The 21,949-nt window shown below is 44.6% G+C and overlaps 1 protein-coding gene and 1 pseudogene across 2 annotated transcripts in view; one reads left to right on the top strand and one right to left on the bottom strand.

Annotated features, from left to right (window-relative positions):
- Positions 1-21,949, bottom strand: part of PIR121 (transcription activator) — a 312,434-nt gene that overhangs the window by 151,333 nt on the left and 139,152 nt on the right. The gene's annotated exons all lie outside the window — the stretch shown is intronic.
- Positions 16,587-17,735, top strand: LOC147895744 (uncharacterized; annotated as a pseudogene).

Consider the following 21,949-nt stretch of genomic DNA (forward strand, 5'->3'; position numbering starts at 1 on the left):
GCATGGCAAAGCATGCTTGCCTTTGGGAAACTGAACCAAATCCCAAGTTGTATTTTTCTTTAGAGAATCCATCTCAGACTACATAGCCTTCTCCCACTTGAGCTTGTCATCCCTAGACATAGCATCCATAAGGGCTCACCACCACAATCTGTCAGCATCACATAGTGAAGAGATGGTGTATACCTCTGTGGAGGTCTTGAGACTCAACTGGACCGTCTCAACACTTGCTCTCCTTGAGCAACTTGCTGTCCCAATTGATTGTCCTGCACAGCTTGAGGTTCTCCCACTTCCTGTGGACCTCCTACCTCAACATTTTGTGGCTGTACTTGCTGTCGATTTACAGCATTATGTGGGACTGCATGTGGAACATAAGGTGGCTGTCCATCCTCCTGGAACACCACTCTCCTAACTTCCACTGTCTTTATGGGCTGCTTATGCATCATTGCTTCCTCTTTAAAAATGACATCATTGCTGCGCACAATCTTTCTAGCAACTGGATCCCAGAGACGGTATCCCATTTCACCCTGAATCACCATATCCAAGGAAGAAGCATTTATGTGACTTTGGCTCAAGCTTTTTTCACTTGTCCTTTGGTATGTGTACATAGAAAAGAAGACTTATGCGGTGATCTATTAATCAAATGAACTGCAGTCTTCACTGCTTCAGCCCAAAAGGTAGGTGTAAGACCTGCATTAGAAAGCATACTTGTGGACCTTTCATGTGTGGTTCTGTTCACCTTTCCTGTCATACCATTCTGCTCTGGATTTTGGGGAGATGTCAAATCCCTCTTGATGCCACGCATATCACAGAAGCTCTCAAAAGCATGAGAGGTGTACTCTCCACCATTGTCTCTGCGTAAACATTTCAGCTTCTTGCCAGATTGATTTTCAGCAAGTGCTAGAAACTTTTTTGAAGTGTCAAACAAATCACTCCTTTTCTTATTGGGATACACCCATATTTTGTGTGTAGCATCATCAATGAATGTAACATAGTACAGTGCTCCTCCCAAAGACATTGTAGGGATAGGACCACATACGTCACTGTGCACTAAATCCAACGGCTCAAGCTTTCTGCCACCAATGGACTTTTTATGTGAAGACTTGGTTTGTTTTCCATACAAGCAATGCTCACATAAAGTGAAATCTGAAAATTTTGACACTGGAATGTACTGCAAACGAGACAATACTTTCATTCCCGTGAGGCTCATGTGACCAAGCCTCCGATGCCACAAAGATATTGATGGTTGTTCTATCACATGGATTACATGATCTTTCATGCCTGACACATGCATAGAGTAGAGCGTATCACGCTTCAAACCCTTTGGAACTACAAGTGACCCTTTTCTAATTTACCATGTGTTATCACCCAAAAACACATGATAGCCATCATCATCAAGCTGTCCTGCACTTATGAGACTCTTTTTCAGCATAGGAACATGCCTAACATTGTTAAGCACAAATGTAGAACCATTGGGAAGTGCCAAGTGGACATCTCCCACTCCAACAATATTACATGCATGATCATTTCCAAGCTTTACGTATCCTGTCCTTCCTGCATCATAAGTGGTAAACCACTCCCTGTGAGGTGTGGCATGCAAAGATGCTCTTGAGTCTAGCATCCAATGCTATGACAATGCATGGTCATTAGTAACCAAAAAAGCATGCTCGAACATAGAGGTATAAAGAATATCACCCTCATCACTAGTGCTGCTCAAAGCATTCACTTCCTCTATCTTGACATTGGACTTCACTTCCTCTTTGCTATCCTCTTTGTGCTCTTTGCCTTTGCCTTTGGCGTTTCGCCATTTGAAACAATCTTTCTTCATGTGACCTTTCTTGCCACAATAGAAGCATTCAATGTCTCTTTTATTTGCATTTGTCCTGCCTCTAGATTGGCTTCTAGATTTGCCTTTGGACTGCCCTCTTGTATCATATCTCCCCCCGGACTGAGATCTCCCCCTCATGGTGAGGGCACTTGCAATTTTGTTTCCTGCATTATTCTCTCTGTTAACCTCCTCTGTTGGAAGGCTACTCTCCACGTTTGCACATGTAAGCCCACGTGTGGAATTACTAATGGCTGTTCGGAATGTATCCCAACTCTCACACAAAGTGACAAGAAGAAACATTGCCTTGACTGAGTCCTCAAAGGCAATTTTCTGAGCTGAGAATTGACTGAAAATAGTATTGAACTCATTTAGATGATTGGACATTGCAGTGAAGCGGCACTTTGCTTCTCATAGAGATCATGTAACTTATCCCATACTCCAAATGCACCGCCTTTAGTGTCCTTCACATTGAAGTACACAGATTTGGAAAGTGTGAGCATAATTGTGGAGCTTGCAAGCTCATCTATTTCTAACCATTCATCATCATCCAGGAGCTTTGGCTTTACGCCCTTGCATCTAATGGACTTCATCTGCTTTTTCTGTACAAGCACATTATAAATTTGTTCTTTCCAATACGAGAAATCGGTTCCGTCCAATTTCTCTATGTTGAAGAGGGCATTCTCTGATCAACTAGACATCTCAACGGATCTAGATGCAATCCAAAATGCCAACTGTAGTGCCCGGCCAAGTAGCAGAAATTATGTTGTCTGCAGCAACTTTGTACATCAAATATCTTTTGACCCTTAACTCAGATGCAAAAAGTGTAAACAAAAAAGTTGTAGATAATTGACAGATCTAAAACTGTCCAGTTCAGTGCAGATCCCAAACCCTTACAGATTTTCTTCTGTTCACATTTGAAAAACAGCCTGCTGCTCACTTACAGCAACTTTTGGCAGTATTGTACACATCATAACTTTTGATGCATACTCCAGGTGAAAAAGCTTCTAAAAGACAAATTGAAGTCTGTCCAAAGGTCTCTGACTTCTCAGTTCACAAAAAAACCCAATTCCGCACCACGAAAAATATATTCAGTCCCAAAAAAGACTGCTCTGTCATAAAAACAGCAGCAATTTTTCAATGACCTGTCAGTCAAGAATATCAATCATTTTCTCGTGGGCTTCAAAGCATAACCAAATAGCATTTGAACATCCAATTTCTGAGCAAAAGACTTGCATATACTGTGGCATCAAAGCATAAACTGCTTTCTGGTGAGCTCGAACTGTCTATCAACGATCTTGGAGGAGCTCCGCTTGCTGCTGCCCCCCGCCTCGCCCGTCGCCATCAGCCACCCCTGGCAGTGCCCTGCCCCTTGGCCGCAACCTGTTTCCTTGGCAGCACCCTGCTGCCTAGGCCGCGCAGGTTTCCCTTGGCAGAGCTCCCTGCTCAGGTCGCCTCCCTTGCCTGCTCGCGCCGCGCCTCCCTTCAGCCCGTTTGGCTGCTGCAGGTGCACCTGGTGGTCGAACCCCCCCCCCTCAGCCTTTTCGCGTTGCGCCCCCCCTTCAGCCCGACTGGCTGTGCAGGTCACGACCTGCTGGTCGAGCTCCCCTTGCCCCTACAGGTCGCCCCTTCAGGCTGCCTTCTAGGCCACCCTTTAGGCCGCCAGTAGCTGCCGTCTGCTCCCTCCCTTGCGCTTCAGGTTGGGCTTCAGGGCCCTCTTCCGGGACTGTTCTGCGTGTGTTCCGGGGAGCTGTGTTCCTAGGCTACTTCCAGGCAATTGCGGAGCTTTCTGCTTCTGTTTTGAGCGGTCTGCTGTCATTCCACGCAGGCTGAAGTTGGGAGCATTCTTTAACCAGGGGGTTTTTTGGGGTTTCTAGTGGTTGGTTGCGAGTTCTTGGTGGTTTTTTCAGCAGAGGCAGCTCCTCCCCTCAGGACAGCGCAAGCTGAGACAATGGAGGACACTAATGCCACTCCCGTCGCCGAACCTGAGGAGATCAAAGTCACAGTTTCATTTCCTCCTGACATTGTGCAGATGATTGAGGTAGCACAGGAGGGTTTTCGTTTGACGCACATAATTGGCTTTCTCCCCGGTAGAGGCCAACAGTTACGTGACTAGGTGTACACCAGCATGGCCTCATTGGGTGTCTCCGTTATAGTTTTTCGATTGCTTGGCAGAGGGTACTCTTCAGTCTGCAGAGCAGGCTCAAAGAGTACGTATGAGCACTCCGATTCAGTTTCAGAGCAGAGTCATCCATTTGTGGCCTTGGCAGAAGCACTTCAGTACTACGTCCCCGGGACCACGTCAGGTCTCTTTTTGGATGTTTTTCCCTGGACTTCCCGATGGGGTCAGCTCTTGTCGCAGACCTGTGGAACATATGGCTAGCGTGGCAGGTACAGTCATCCCATCAGGTGCTAGACTTTCCTATGCTCAGTCACTTACTGGTACAGGTGTTACGAGGGTCAAACTCACTTCAGAGTTCCCCCCTCCTCGACCTTTGCCTACTTTGATTTCGTACTCCACGGGAGATGGGGTCCAGATGCAGCAGAGGGTTTTGTACGAGGGGCTTCCTGATCAGTGTCTTTTCCATCGGAAGAGAGGTCACTTTATTAGGGATTGCCCCAGTCGTCGGCCAAGATCAGACACTCCGGATCCTTCTCATCCTACGAGAGACCCAGAGCCTTCAGTTCAACCTCCAGGGGTCTCTGAGCCTGCTTCGACTCATTCAGCAGAACGAGAGGAGCCTCCTCTGGGGGAGCCTCCAGTGGAATCAGAGGACCCGGAGGTGCCTCCAGTGGAACAGCTTTCACGGAGAGCTCGGAGGAGACGGAGACAGAGGGAGAGCCAGCAGTACGATCAGCCCCAGTTACGAGCTCACAGATGGCAGAGAGTTGAGACTTATGAGCAGGAGACCCTAGAAAGGGGAGATGCAGAGGATCATCTGCAGGGAGGTCTTGACACGGTACAGGAGACAGTCACTCAGGGAGTCGAGTCACATGTGCAGGAGACCCCGGAAAGGGGAGTTGTAGAGGACCATCCGCAGGCAAGTCTTGACACTGTGCAAGAGACGGTAGTTCAGGGAGTCGAGATGCATGTGCAGGAGACCCCGGAATGGGGTGACTCGGAGGACCATCCACAGGCAGGTCTTCTCACTGAGCAGGAGACAGTAGCTCAGGATTTGATGACTTTAGACACCACTACCCATTACACTTCTAGGGACAGCCTACAAGATCCTAGCGAAGACCTTGGCTCTTCGCCTAAAGCCTATGCTGCCAGATATCATCAGAGCTACTCAGACAGGATTTGTCCAAGATCGGAGTATCTTGGATAACATCTTCACTTTTTGGGAGGCCACTCACTGGGCGAAGGAGAGTCAGCAAGAGATTGCAGTTCTTCACCTCGATTTTGAGAAGGCTTATGATAGGGTGGACTGGGGTTTCTTGGAGGGCACTATGAGGAGGCTAGGCTTCAGAGATACATGGATTTCTTGGGTCTCGTCACTTTACTCCCGCTCTTCTAGCAGGATGGTGGTCTGTGGAGGCAGAGGACCGGCTTTTCAGCTATCCAGATCGGTACGACAGGGATGCCAACTTACACCTTACCTTTTTCTTTTCGTAGCAGAGGCTATTGGATACTTTATGCAGGCTACCAGTAATGGCACTTTGGGCCTCCATCTTCCTATCCGGCAGGAGCAGGAGCTTCTGGACACTGAGTTTGCTGATGACACGGCACTGACAGTCAGAGGAGATGCTTATAGTCTCGCTACTGCTGCGGATTCAATTGACAAGTTCTGCCTCGCCTCAGGAGGACTTGTCAATTGGAACAAATCAAAAGGCCTCTGGACTGGGGCTCAGCAGGATACCCTGGCTTGGGGAGGAGACAGAGGCTTTGTATGGATTCCCAGAGGCACCTCCACGAGATATTTAGGTTTTCAGGTTGGCATTGAGGTGTCCCCGATGCAACAGTTTGCCCCAGTGCTTGAGAGCATCCGGAAAAAGCTAGCCTATTGGAGCACGGATAGAATTTCTTTGGCCCGAAGAGCGCTGGTACTCAACCACGTTCTACTAGCGACTATGTGGTACGTTGCGTCATGTTGGTGCTTTCATGCTGACTCGATCCGTCAGGTGAGGGGATTGCTCCGGAACTTCCTGTGGAGTGGTGGTGATGGTTCCGAGGACACTAGGGCCAAGGTTTCATGGGATACTATCACTTTACCCGCCTCGCAGGGAGGACTTGGAGTTCTTGATCCGGAGATGCAGAGCAGAGCCCTTTTAGTCAAACTTCTTGTTAGAGGTTTGACTCCAGGAGATCAGCCGTGGAAGCAGTTCCTACTGCATGGGATTCACAAGTGCACCCCCAGAGCAGCAGGCCAGTGGCAAGAAGAGTCGGTTGGATCTTCCTGACGGACCAGCATTCTCAGCCTTCCTCACCACTTGTGAAAAGGCTTATTCAGATATGGGATCATTTTCGTCAACACCTCATCAGAGCAGTTCCCTCCTCTAGAGAGGAAATTGCCCGACAGCCACTTTATCATAACCCCCTGGTTCGGTATCAAGGATCTTCCCCTGGTACAAAACTTAGGACTCCCTTGGCCAGATGGCATGCTCAGGGGGTTGTGACAGTTGGAGATTGGTTTAGGGGAGGTGTGGAGATGTCAGAGGAGGAGATCAGACATAGACACGGGCTACTTGGACAGATTGCTGCCACCAGATTACTGATCATGAGAGCTATTCCTCAGGGGTGGAGGGACATGCTTACAGATCCAGCCTATGTTCATCCCATCTTTACTTGGTCAGGATGTTTTAGTGAGGCTGGGCTATGCATTGGAGTTCGTTTAGGACCGGCACCTTTTACTTATTTTGAGACGGACTCCTCTCACAGATTGTATCCCACTCAGACCCTGGATCGACAGGAGCTCCTTTGGCAGAGAGTCAGGGTCATTGGTTGCCTGGGTAAGGAATGGGCCACAGATCCGTCCAGGTTGACCATTGCAGAGGATCCTAGATGGAGACTTTGGATCTTTCAGGGTCGACCTCTTCCGGAGCTCGACTGGGACCCAAGTGAGTGGGCGTGGCCTGCTCCGGTGGCTGGCGCTCGTCCTGTTTTGTTTTTCCAGTACTCTACGAGGGCAGGTTACAGGCTTCAGCAGAGAGACTCTCATCACCTACCATCAGCCTCACAGCATTGGCACGCACAGGGACTTACTGCAGAGCTCTTGCTGAGCTACTGGACTCACTTTTAGGGCATCAGTAGAGCCAGGAAAGTCCCCTACTTTCTTTGGCTCACTATTCATAGGGGTATACCTGTGGGTACTTGGCTTCAGCAGATGGGTAGACCCTCCTTGTGTATGCGTTGTCAGCTTGCAGAGGAATCTAGTAAGCATTGTTTATGGAGCTGCCCCAGCTCTAGAGTGGTCTGGACAAGTATCTTCAGGTTGTTCTCATATGTTACATCTGAGTCCTTTCTGATGACATGGGGCGCTGCCCTTTGGGGGAGAGGCTCTGGAGCCTTTGCCCTATATGAGTCAGAGCCAGGAGACCATGGTTTCTTCATGCAGTGTCGCCAGAGACGGGGTCCCACAGATGTTAGCATCATGGAGCCGCAGGACTTACTTTTGGTACCAGTACCAGCTAAGGATTCCAGGCCTACTTCACCTGCAGGGTCAGCCTGGGAGGTGATTTCTAGCATTACCCTATGGCAAATATGGTGTTTGAGATGTTCTTTTGTCCTTGGGGGCCATTTATGCACGGAGGCTGACACTCTTGCTTCCATTTGGGCGGAGATTATCTTCACTCTCAGGAGTCAGTGGGAGCGGTGTACAGGCACCTCTTTGGCAGCTCGTGGGAGACTTTTATCCTTCATGAGGACATGGGACTGCTCATTATTTTTTCATTTGACCCCTTTTGGGATGTCGTGGCATTTTAGACCACCACCATGGCTTTTTTGCCACATTGTTGAGGCTAGGGATAGAGTACTTTCTCTCCCACCTGTTGTATGATTCGTTTTGAATGGAATATATCACTTTCTCTTTAAAAAAACTGCTTTCTGGAAATTGCATACCAGAGAATGAAAAATGCATTTACTGCATGTATATGGCCTCACTATATTGGCATTCAAGTGAACATCAAAGTGTATTCATTTGCCACTCACTTATGCATTCAAAACGCATCACCAATGGCATATACCAAGTGACATTTACTGCATCATTTTGCCAAAATGCATCAACTTGCCAAAGTGCATCAACATGTATGCATTTGCCACTTTCCAAGTATCAAAAAACTGTGTCAAAAATGGCATTAACCTGTCAAAAATGGCATTAACCTCTTGCCCCAAATGCATTCATTCCGTATGGGAAATATTCATGCAAGAAGACCTCACTTTCCCTCTACCGAAAGTGCTGAAAAGCACGTCTCAACCACACACCGGTGGGAGCTTGCAAAATGGAAATTACAGAATGGAAAGGGATGAGGTGAGAAGCACTTGTGCAAGACAACATTCTCACATCAACTCATCCACTCGCAAGCTCTTGCAACTCATCAACTCATTGCTTTTTCCTTTACAAGTTCAGCAAATCCAATGACTCCCGCATATCATGCATCAAACTTTCATGCTTCATGCACTTCAAGCACTGTGAGCAGTTAAGGTATTCAAAGCTGATTTTTGGACCAGGAAAACCTTCCTTCGCTGCTTCTTTGCACATTCAAAATGAGCGATATGCCTGCACTTGAATTGAATTGATGGGGCACTACAAAGAGGCTCAACCATGCAAATTGAGCAGAAATCGTTTGCAGAAGGAAGGTATCCTTACGTAACAGAGAGTTTTGACGACAATTTTTCTCTAAACGTGGCAAGCAAACTCGTTCACCTCTCAGCCCACCATAATGATGATCGCATTCAAGACTCTGAGTACACGCCTTGCTGAGCTGCTCCCTACAATCCTTCGTTTGCAAAACGACCCAAATCTTCAACACAGCAGGCGATCTTCTTGGGAAACAGTTGTGTCTTCTGTCATGCCAAAAAACATCGTTCTAATCCCATAATAGAGATGTCAACTGTGTTGTGCTCATCATTGACTCTACTACTGGTGGTTTTGAAGCAGGCATCTCCAAGGATGTGAGCAACTATCACACGTCCCCATCGCAGGCAGATCCACCAGTGCTAGAAAGGGGGACTCCAGCAACGATCCACAGGCTATTCTCTCTGTAGCTCTTCCCTTCGAGGTAGAGGCCTAGCTCCTGCTCTTGGGATGCACCGCTTGAAGCTCCACCGGGCTCTCTCCTTGTTGGCCACACTCCACCAAGCTCAACAAGGCTCTGATACCAGTTGTTGGAATGAGAAAGAGAACCGAGAGCAAAGGAGAGAGAGAGTTGAGAGTCGATAACGCAGTGTGTGGTGGGTGCTAACTCACCCTGATCGGTCTGAAGTTCTTATTAAGAAGAATGGTATATGTATACAAGGGTATGAACTTAGGCCATTGGCATTTTACCCCAACAAAATTATTAAAGATTACTATTGCGCGGGAGGGCCAATAGTTTTACATGACATAGAAAACAGGAACACAACACATTGCATGGAGATAAAACAACCACCAATTGCAGTCATAGGGGTGGTAAGAATTTGAGTTTTCCTTCAAATCTGCAAAACAGTGACTTCATGGGACATCCTAGAAGCCAATCACTACATTCCAAAGCTCCAAGGTGTGGATGGTTGGAGGTGACCTCAAACCTTTTCTTCCCCCCCCCCCCAAAAAAAAAACCTATAAAGGAATGAGAAAATAACCAAGGTTGAGGCTGATAGTGAACCCAACTCGCAAACTTCTTCTTCGACCCAAATTCAATCCGTTATACACAACAATTGAGAGGATTTTGGTGGGCAATGCTGAATCGATGCCTTGGGATTGCCTCTATGAGGGACATGCGGCATTAGATGAAGGAGAGAAGAGGAGCTTGCAGAGGCACTTTGGTGGACCTTCATGCACTGAAGGACTTGTGGAGAACTTGGATGCCTTTTATCAGCACACAAAGCTTTGCACGTTATTTAGAATAGACACTTTTCCAGTCGGCCATAAACAAAAGGCTCTAGCCACCACCATGATACTCTATCATGAGACACTAAATTATATCATTCTATCAAGAGGAGTTCAAAGCACGCCGTGGTCAAATTTTATAGAGTAACTGCACTTAAACAAGATCTATCTTTAAGTATTTCACGTGCTATAAGAAAAGCCTTGGCCAATGCTCTTTTAGAGATATCCACAAGGTCCGGTCACCTCATCCCACAATGGAGCATCAGTCCACATTGAGTTCATTCAGATTTGGCTAATATTTCATCTCAATCCTTTCGTGTGGAACCTAACACATAGAACTCTTGCAAAAATTACTATCAAATTGTTCATCTTCATCTGGTCCATGTTCGACAATGATTATCTAGCTCACTATCAAAACATTCTTCTTATGATTGCCCCTTGGCGATGTGCATCTTGTTAGGGGAACCCTTGGCTACTCAAGGAGTTGTAGACCTTCCAAACGTTCTTCCATCCCAAAGCGAGAGCTTTGGCCTCAAATGAGGACTCTTGTTTCACTTGGCCGAAATCCTCTTCTGTGCGTAGATTTTGTGCAAAATCTTCTCATACATTAACACTATATAAAGGAGATCTAAGGCCGAAGATGCAGGAGACCATGCCATCATGGATCCACACTTTTAAATTCTATTAGAAAAGAAAAGCAATGGGAATTCTTTAGCCTAGGTTTTCATTTTTCAAAAGATAGACTTCTATGAAGTATGAAAGAAACTAGCAAAGCTCTAGGAGGAATACATCATGAAGCCATGAAAAACATAACCCAAAAAGGGTAAGATCAAACTCCCAAAGACGGGAAGAGAAAATCGAGGGTTGAGGCTGAAAATCCCACCTCAACCTTGTGGGGGACTTCAAGAAGAATGGCACGTCACTCCAAGACAGTCCTTGTAGCAAAGGCTGACTGTTGCATATTTCCCTAAATGGCAGTCAAAGTGTGCACCGAGCTTGTCCAAATACTGGCCAATGTATGTGGATCTGGGAGGCATTTATGACCTATGTGCATCTGGATCTCCAAATATGCCATGATGTTATGCTCGCCAAAAGCTCCCAAGAGGTGTCTACAGAGGCATGTGAAGACCTAGAATGTCACCCAGTGAGAGATGTCGCTAAACTGAAATAGCCACAAGAGGACTCATGTCTCATCTAGATCACCTGAGATCCACAGAGAGAAAGCCAAGCTACAGATCCCCAGCTAATGAAGAAAAGAGAACGCAAAATGTGCTCAATAATCTAGCTATCCCTTTCAAAATGATCCTCACATGTCTGCAACGGCATAAGAACTGCTGAATTGACTCCTCAGCAAAAAGGTCACAAGTGCATGTGGAGTTTGCCCCAAACTTGGATCTCCATTGATTCACCACGATCCCTTCATGAATAGAAAGCCAAAAGAAGCTATTCTTGAGGGATTTCTAGAGTCTCTTACAAAATGACTTCTACAACGTAAATGCTCTAACAAAGTAGACCGAGAGGGGGCCCTATCACGCAGACGAACCCAACCCAAGGGTATGGCTGCATTAATGTGCTAGACTCTTGCTGCGTGGTTTGTTCGCAAAGTTGCGGATGTTGAAAATTGGCTGACACGCACTTTGGGGAGCTATCTTGTTTGCAAAGTGCATTATGCAGCCAGGGGCTTCTTTGAAGTGATTATGGTGGATGAACAGCAGAAGCAAATGCTACTTTAGCACTCCCTCTCTCTTATGGACAACAGATGGTACATGTTCTCCCTTGGACGCCTACCAGGGATTATCAAGCTTTGATTAGGCATCGTTGTCATGTATGGGTGGAAGTTGTGGACTTCCCTCAATGCCTTGCCTCCTTGTTGCCAAAAATTGCAGCCGCTTTGGGGAAGGTGGTGTGTCCACCACGGCCAAATGGCAACTTGAATAGATTTTGCATCTTGTGGGATACATATAATCCCACTCCAGCTTCATATTCTGCTATGATAAATAATGTTGCGATGGGCAGTGCATTTTACAAGCTGAAATGGGGTTTATTTGCAAGAGCCTTCTTTGAGTGTAAAAAGTTTGGGCACATGGCTTCACAATGCCCTCCAGTCCTGCACAAAATGCCTCCAGATGCTATGCCTACTAATATGCATCCTAAGGATACTTTTGTCTCCTCTCAGGCTAAGAATAACTCCAATAAACCAACAAATGCAGCTCAGGAAAAGGGGAAAGCTCCTGCTGCGTCAAATGCTAATGTTTCTACCTCAATGCCTTCAACTTCTCAATTGAAAGTAAAGGAAAAAACTTTGCAGGAAGCTTGGCTAGTGGTTGCTCTAAATGATAGTCAAGGTAGATGGCTGATCATTCAATGTCTTATATAGGAAGAAGTTTTGAATTTGCTTCAGCCTATGCACCACAATCTTCTCGTAGCAGAGGTTTTATTTGGCCTGATATGCAAAGTTATCCCTAGAAACAACATGTCTTCATTTGTGGAGATTTTAATAATGCTCCTCAACCAGGTGATAATACTTCAGGTCATACTCAAATGTTAGCTTCTGAGCTTCAGCATTGGTCTACTTTATTGACTCAGCTCCCTTTTATTGATTCGTGGAAATAATCACAGCCTATGCTGCCTGGTCACACTTTTCAACACAATGCTCAGTCTGCTTATCGGGCTCGGTTGGATAGATGGTATAGAGTTGATCCTCAGCATTATGATTTTCTCACTATCAATTTATGGGTGGATTACATGTTCACACATTCAGAACATGCCCCTTTGTGGTTGAGGATTGCTCTCCATGAGATACCTGATGATAGGCTTGTCCACAAAAGATTGCTCATTGTCAACAACAGTTAATTGGAGCATGAATCATACAAGGCTCTAGTTAAAGATGTGGTTCAGCCACTATCTCAACATGCTGCCATTGGCATTGATTTTGCTTGGGAAACTTTTGTTGCACAAATGCAAGCAGTCATTCGTGGTTATGGCAAAAGCTACATGCAGACCTTAATGTTGCTCAGGCAAAATCTCAGTATCAGTCTTTGACAAAGTTAAGTCACCTCAATAATATTTCTTATCATGAAAATCAGATTTTATGTGAGACAAAATATTATATGCAATGCAATGACAATAGGAAAATAGCCAAATGGGAGACACGTGTGCGACAAAGAACCTTTTTGGATAAAGGCTGCTCCTCCAAAGCATTTTTCGAAGGGCTGCATTGCAGAAGGTCTTCTCAAAATATTTGCAAGGCTTTGTTATCAAATGATATTTGGACTTCTTCTAGGGCACAGCTTGCTGCAGCTTGTGCTCGACATTTTTCTTCTCAGTTTGGGAAACCAGATTTACATTCGCAGGAGGTTATTACAGCAAGGGGAAAATTAATACAGCATGTCACTCCAATTGTCTCACCGGCACAGGCCTTGGATTTGGAAGCTCCTTTCACCGAACGAGAGCTAATTGATGCTGTTAAATCATGTGGTAGATGGAAATCTCTTGCTTGGGATGGCCTCACGATAAAATTTTTCTTGGCTTTTTGGGATCTACTGAAAATGCCTTTGCTGCAAATGATCAATACAACTAGGCAAAATCAATATATGCCGGATTCTTGGAAGAAGGGTTGGTCAAACTTCTTCCCAAGAAGCCCATTTGTGAGTCATTAACTAATTGAAGGCCCATTACTTTGATCCCGGTGATATACAAGATCATCACCAAAATGGTGGTTGATCAGATTAAGGGATATTTACATGATGGCCTGGGCCCTGCATCCAGCTCAGAATGGCTTTATTCCAAGATGGCATATACTGATAACATTGCCATTGCTTATGTTGGGATTGAGTATGCCAAGTATATAGTGCAAGATGTTCTTATCCTGCAAGTAGATATTGCAAAGGCATTTGACACCAATCAATGGGACTTTATAGCTCAAACTATGCAAGCTTTGGGATTTGGTCAGAAATTCCAGCATGTCATCTTCTGGCTTTATCAAGATGCAATGTTGCATGCATTTTCTCTAGAGACTTATCAGAGCCCTGGACACTTCGATGTTCACCATTATAGAAATTTTCTGGCGGTCAAAGCATGGTAAGAAAAGCTTGCAGATTCTTCCAGTACAGATATTATGTTCACCCAAATTGCATGGAGGACTGAATTTCTTAATATACATGTGCACATTTTAGCTCACAAAGGCAAAATGATGCTTCAGTTTCTTCAGGATGATCAGCGTTGGGCCTCCCTTGGACTGCTATGATGCATTCCCTATTAATTAACATCATCACTCCTGCATTTGGTTTTTGGCAACCCACACAATGGGATTTTCTTTTGGGTTGCATTGAAGGCAAAATCAAAGGTTGTCCTATGGTTTCTCAAATGTTTTTAATTGGAAGCATATTCTTTCACACTTGGCATGGAATGGAAGACTCTTTACGGGGTAACTCTTTGCGAGCTGAGAGCATTCATTGGTCACGGGTTTTTTTTGCTCCCTTGGCTTTGCAGGAGCCCTGACGTTCTTATTTTCTTAATATAAAAGGGATTTCCAATCTCGCAGATGTTATTAAAGATGATGGCACTCTTTTATCCTTCCCTTTGGCTGCTGCAAAATATGGTTTGGGCATGCACTATCGTCCAATATGCCAGGTCATTACTCAAATGGTTCAGCCATTTCAGCCAGTACCGCCTGTAGAAATTCAAGACAAGCTTCGGGATTGGACCCTTCTTCCTTTATACTCATCCATTCGTCCTTTGAAACTGTCTCATATAACCGTCTCTTCTTTATATAAAGTTATGTTATCACGACCTTGGGTGTCAGACAGAGCCAATCAGATTTGGACATTGCACCATCCACTCAAATGGTGGAGAAAGAGATTGAAGCAGATTTGGCACTCCAAGGTTACATGACGCCAACAAGTCTTTTTATGGCGTGTTCTGTTGGGAGTTGTTCCGTCTAGACAGCTTTTATCTTGCAGATGTATTGCTCCATCTATCTGTTGTTGGTGTTTAGCTCCCAAGGAATCCGTATCTCATTGCTTTGGCATTGCCCTGAGACACAGAATTCCTTGGGCATCCTTCGAGATTTGAGGTTTATTATTTCATTTTGCATGTAAGTAAATTGAGATTGCATGTAAGCAAATTAATAGATTGCAAATACAATGAAAATAAATTTGAGATTGTACATACAAAGACAATTCAAAAAAAGACACTTTATTATATTAAAAAGACGCTGATACAACACTGATGCCCGTAGGCAGAGTACATGAACTCTAACTATCGCCCAAGGCGGACCATACAACATCCCTCAGTGCCCTTCGGCTTCTTAAGACGAACAATAAATTGCATGTCTTTGGCAGTCACAGTGACCCTTTTCCTATGGATGGCAGCCAGCTAGGTGTCATCCATAAGATCTACTAGGTAGGCCTCAGCTGCATGCTGCCTCGCAAGCAAGGCATCTCTAGAAATACGCCATGGAGCCTCCACAACTCTATCCCTATAATACCGGGACATTGGCTATCGTTGAGGTCCTGCATGACCTCACATTTTTGCCACAAATGTCTACATTCTGCTGAATCTGTGCTTCACATCTTCTGCTACTATCCACACACTTGTCATTTCCTCGCTCTCATCTAACAGGGGCTTCGAGCAAGATTTCCTACTGTTACTTTTGGCAGGTTCTTCTGGTTATTTGGTTTTCATCTAGCTAGACAGGGTTTTGATTTATTTTTTGTTTGGGTGCGCTACTATGCACTCTGGACTCTATGGATAGACAAAAATCACAGAGTCTTTGGTGATCCTACTTTTCCATCTTTAGTTTTTTTCAAACGATATCTGCGGCAATCATTCTATGATTGCTTTCAGACTCGTTTGATTGATCATGATGTATATCTAGCTTATACTGAGATTTTTAGTTTAGTAGTAGTTACTCCACTTTGGAAGTAACTATGAATGTAATTATTTCACAGCAATAAGATATTTCTTCCCACAAAAAAAAAAAAAAGTGTGTGTGAATCATATCTCCAGTGTGTGTGTGTGAGAGAGAGAGTCTGTGAGTGTGTGTGTGTGTGTGTGTGTGTGTGTCAGGTGTGTGGTGTGTGTGTGTTTGAGTGTGGTGTGTGTGTGGTGTGTCAGTGACTCTGTGTGTGTGTGTGTGTGTGTGTGTGTGTGATATTGGACGTGTGTGTGTGTGTGCGAGAGGAGCGTGGGTGTGGTGCGACGGCCGTTGTGCACGTACGGTGAGCGTGTGTGTGAGAGAGGGTGTGCGACGGACGTACGGTGAGCGTCGTTCATCGTCGTCTTTGGCGCCCGTCGCTTCGTCAGTACCATCCTTCGCTGTTTGTTGCTTACCTTTCCATCGCTGCTCCGTTTGACCCTGCTCGTCATTTCTTACCTGCAGTCTTCCTTCCCAAAGCCCTTACATTCCGTTCGTGTTTTCCCCCCTTTATTTATTCCGTACAGCCCTTCAACTCTTCTGTACAGACTATCCTTTGTCCCGTACAGCCCGTCGGTGATTCCGTACATTTTCCCAGTCCTTTCCTGTATTTCTCCAATCTGACCGTACAGTGCTTCATCTTAGCGTCCGTACAGCCTGCGAGCCTTTCTTCGTTCCTATCCGAATCTCCTTGTTTGATATCTGTTAAATCCCTTAGCCTCCATGGCAGAAGCAAATAAGTACTATGTCAAGAGAGCCCTCTCTCCTTAACCCAAAAGACAATCAAGGGAAGCCTCTTCTCCCATAGCTCCTTCTTCTGAAGATGCTTCTTATGTGTTTGATATGCTGAATGATGATTTTCAACAAAGCAGAAGGGAATGGATTCAACCTGCTCCGGAACTCACTTACAAAATGAAGCTGCCATCTCTTGTGCAACCTTTGAAAAAGCTCTCTCAAACTGCAGTTATCATCTTTTTCCCAGGCAAAATTCCCTCTGCTAATGATGTGGGACAATGGGTGAATTCTCTCCTAGGTGGATGCTTTGTAGAAGGAGTCTATTTTGCCTCCCGAGGATTTTATGAAGTTCATCTTTTGGATGCTTTGACAAAACAAAAGATGCTGGAAATGTCTCCGTTATTTTTTGGTCGCCAGATGGTGCATATCATGCCCTGGTCCCCTAATAAGGACTATCAGAACCTCATCAAGCATCACTGCCCTGTATGGGTTGAAGTGGTTGATTTTCCAGATTATATGAGAACAGAGCTTCCAGGGTTAGCTATGACATTGGGGCAAGTGATCTGTCCCCCTCGTCCAACAGGTAATAAAAATCGTTTTTGCATATTATGGGATACTGATAGACCGACCCCTTCTTCTATTGCAGTTGAGATTGAGGGTGTTAATTTGGGCAAGAAATATTTCACCTTAAAATGGGGCATTTTTGCTGGAGCTTGTTTTTCTTGTCACAAATTTGGGCATCTTGCTTCGGAATGTCCTTCTATCCTTCATCCACCTCCTCCAGCTGCTATTCCTTTGCCATCTAATAAAGGAGGTCAGAAGACATATGTGGAAAAGATTGAAGCTAAAGGACCAAAGCCTTCAGTTCATACAGGGAGTCAGGCCAATTCAGCTCAAAATAAGGATAAAGGTAAAAGCAAGTTAGGAGAAAATATTTCACCTTCTCATGAGGGTTGGCAGACTGCAAAGAAGACGGTGCCTCTCAAACAAAGACCTCTCCAATCTCGTAATTGGGATGCCTCTGCTCCTTCTCCAGGTCAATCTTCTACCTCTTTAAGCAGCCCCATCACAAAGGCTTGGGTCAATGCAGTCAAGAAGGGTCTTCCCCTTTGTGAAGAAGAGGATATTATCAGGGAATTGGAAGCTGAGGGTCAGCAAGACCCTGTGGCAATGGCAGAGGCTTGAGGCCTCCCGCTCTTTTGGAAGACCGAACATTATCTTGTATATATTTTCATGAGTGTTTCTCTTAAATGCTTTTCCTATAATATACAGGGCCTCTGCAACCAGAATAAATGGAGGCTTCTCTGGCATTATATAAATACAACTCATCCGGATGTTGTATGTCTCCAAGAGCATAATCAGCATTTTTTTGCTGGACAGCATGGGTTTTTTTCAGGATATGATATATTCTATTCAGGATCGAAACAATTCTCTGGGCTGTGCATTTTAGCCAGACATGATCTGCAACCCTTGATAGCACATAATGATCTAGGTGGAAGATGGATGATTATTCAATGTATGATCAATGGAGAGATTTTTGAAATAGGATCTTTGTATGCCTCTCAAAATTCAGCTTCCAGAGCTCAAATGTGGAATTCCATAAAGCAATATCCTTGGTCCTCTAATGCTCTACTTTGTGGGGATTTCAACAATTCTCCTCACTGGAAGGACAATACCACGCATAATTCACATATGCTGCCCTCTGAAATCCAGCAATGGGAACACATGACATCATCACTTCGATTTGCAGATTTATGGACAGCAACTCATCCTTCAGTGATGGGATTTACATATCATCATAATGCTTTCACAGATTATTGGGCCAGGCTTGATAGATTTTATCTCATTCATGCTCAGCAATATGATGAATATACATGTCAGATGTGGACTGATTATTCACAACAACTATCTGATCACACTCCACTTTGGCTCACCCTTTCTTTTGGTATGCCTCTGGATGATTTGCAGCTCTCCTCAGTCAGAAATTTACAGGTTAATCAATTCTATCTTTCTCATGAAAAATTTCAGCATATGATCAGACTGGCTTGCAGGCCATTGCTATCCCATGCTCAGGAGGATCTGGAATTTGCTTGGATCTCTTTCATAAATCGTATTCAAAATGTCATCAAGGAATATGGAAGATGGTACTTGGCAGAAACTAGACAGCATATCCAGTGGGCAAAATCATACAAGCAGTATCTTGTACAGATTAGTCATCAAAGATCTCTATCTGATTCTGAACAGCATTTATTATCTTGTGCCTCCTCTATAATTGATGCCAATGACAAACGCAAGCTGTCTAAATGGCAGATTAGGGCCAGAGTTAAACCCATGCTAGATAAGGGCTGTTCCTCTAAATCTTTTTTCCGGAACTTACATGCACATAGGCAAAGTCAATCTATCATGAGGGTAAGGAAATCAGATGGTCTCTGGACCCAATCTCTCTCTCAGCTTGAAAAACAATGTCTGGATCACTTTCAGCTCCTGTATTCTCAGCCTTCTTCTTCTGCACCTCAGGTTGCATTGGCTCGTAACAGATTTACTGAGCTTGTTTCTCCCATTGTCTCCTCGCAAAAAGCCTTAATGCTGGAAATGTCTTTTTCAGATGATGAACTGGAGGAAGCCCTTAAGCATTTGGGTAAACATAAATCCCCTGGCTGGGATGGTCTGACAGTTGAATTTTTTGAAGCCTTTTGGCAAGAAATGAAGGGTCCAGTTCTGCAGTTTATTAATGCAGCATGGCAGCACCAACATCTTCCCTCAGCTTGGAAGCATGGTCTGGTGAGGCTTGTGCCCAAAAAGATTCTTTGTGAGACTATGGATGACTGGAGACCAATTACTTTGATGCCGGTGATATACAAACTGATTGCCAAAATGTTGGTACATCGGATAAAGGATATCCTTCATGATGGACTTCATCCCAGGCAATATGGTTTTGTTCCAAGACGGCATATACATGACAATATCACTAACACTCTTATTGCAATGGAATATGCTAAATATTCAGATCAAGATGTGTTGGTCATGCAGGTGGATGTGGCAAAGGCGTTTGATACAGTACAGTGGGATTATGTCTCTCAAATCATGCAAAAACTTGGTTTTGGGCCAAAGCTATCTAATGTCATATATTGGCTTTATTCAAATTCTACTGCACAATGCTTTATAGGGAAACATTTGTCTGAGTCTTGGACTCTCGAACGTTCGGTTCGACAAGGATGTCCTCTCAGTGCCTTGCTTTATGCCATCGCTTCACATCCATTGCTTCTTTATATGGATCACATGGTTGATACTGGACAGCTAGAGGGGCTTCAGATTTCTGGTTCACGACCCTTCATAGCGCAGGCCTATGCAGATGATTCATTTTTCATGCTAAAGAACAGCCCATTGGAGATTCGACTATTGATGGATACCCTTTCAGATTTTGGGTTGGCAGCTGGTCTTAAAATTAATTTTCAGAAATCAAAACTCATGCCTCTCAAGCTTTGTGATTGGCATGCTATTCTGTGGCCAGGCCAGATTATTCAACCGGAAAATATAGTCAGACATTTGGGTTATCCTATTGGCTGGAAAATCAGTAATAAGCAACAAATGTTATGGGTGTTCAACAAAATTCAGGACAAATTACAATATTGGAAGATTTCCACATGGCCTCTGCATGTACGGCTTCGAATTGTCCAGTCTATTGTTCTAGCTTATGTCCAGTTCTACCTTCCTCTATTACATTGGTCATCTCGAGATCTCTCATCCTTTATGTCTCAAGCCATGGAGATTTTTTGGAAAACCAAGCTTCATAAAAAAGCTTTACGATTGCTCAAAATGGACTTGCTTTGCTCACCCAGAATGCATGGTGGTTTGAATATAATAAACATCAAATATCATGTGTTGGCAAGAAAGATCACTATGCTCAAAACATTCTTTCAACAAGAGCAGCCTTGGTCTATTATGCTAGCAATTTTGTGTGGTCAGATGCGCACACAAGCTTATGGACATTGGATAGTAGATCCATCGGAAGTAGTACTTGGAAAATTTCAAGGTAAAATCCCTGCTTGTCCATTTTCCAATTCCTTGATTCAGGATTGGAAGCAAGTACTCTCTCACATCAAATGGTCTCCTCATCCTGCTTCTCTAGCTTCATCACTCAGATTGGAGAGTATTCATTGGAGTGCTGTGTTTTCCTCTCCCCTTGCTGTTCAACAACCCATTAGAGCTTACAATCTTATGAAAATGGGTATTCGGTTCATTGATGATGTTGTAGATATGCAAGGAAATCTTCTCCTTTTTCCAGCAGCATGTAGACAATACAACCTGGCAATGCATCATAGATCTATTTGGAAAGCTATTGCTGATCTCCTACTTCCTCTGGTTCCGATTCCGACATTGAATGGCAGTGACAGGCTTCAAGATTGGCACCTTCAGTCTTCATGTTCAAGCATTTCTTCTAAGCCTTTGCAGTCATTGACATCTATACAGGCTTACAGATTAATTTTACCTCCTCCTTGGATTGCCCATCATGCTAATTCTTTATGGCATCTGAACAAATCATCAGCCTGGTGGAAAGGAAGATTGCAAATGATATGGAAGTTGAAAATGCCATTGAAGCAAAGACTATTCTTATGGAGATGTATTGTTGGTATTCTCCCAGTGGGAGTGAAATTGGCTAAACGACGAATAGCTTCATCTCTCTGTCCAAGATGTCACCTTGCATCGGAGAGTATTCCGCATTTATTGTGGTTTTGCTCATATTCCAGAGACCTTCTAGATAGAATCTCCTATTTTTTATCTCTCAGATTTCCAGCACACAGATTCTACAGGTTTTTCTGGATGTATGGCAAACTATCAGCTTCTTTGTCACAGTATTCTCTCTTCTTCCACTGGATCAGATACTGGGCCTTATGGACCCTCTGGCTGCAGCGCATTCAAGCATACCTGAATTCTCCTCTTCAGCATCCTTATGAGTTTTTCAGAGCCTCATTAAGGCAGTCTTTATATGATGCCTTACATGAGGAAGATTTGGATGTTTCTTGTATTCAACTTTTCTTTTACTGCTTCTGATGGATAGGGCTGTAGCTCTATTTTGAGCATGGCCTGGATGTAAATGAATGTTTTATAATATAAGTATCTTGGTTTTACAAAAAAAAAAGTGTGTGTTTGAGTGTGTGTGTGTGAGCGTGAGCGTGAGCGCGGTGTGGTGGAGCGTGAGCGTGAGCGTGGTGCGACGGACGTTGTGCACGTACGTTGGTGGAGCGTGAGCATGGTGTGGTGCGACGGACGTTGTGCACGTACGGTGAGCGTGTGTGTGAGAGAGGGTGTGCGTGTGACGTACGGTGAGCATCGTTCATCGTCGTCCGTACCATCCTTCGGCCGTTTGTTGCTTACCTTTCCATCGCTGCTCCGTTTGACCCTGCTCGTCATTTTTTACCTGCAGTCTTCCTTCCCAAAGCCCTTACACTC

Source organism: Dipteris shenzhenensis, chromosome 12 (assembly GCF_047967505.1).
Source record: "Dipteris shenzhenensis isolate YYH24624 ecotype China chromosome 12, Dip_SZ_1.0, whole genome shotgun sequence".
Classification (NCBI taxonomy): Eukaryota; Viridiplantae; Streptophyta; class Polypodiopsida; order Gleicheniales; family Dipteridaceae; genus Dipteris; species Dipteris shenzhenensis.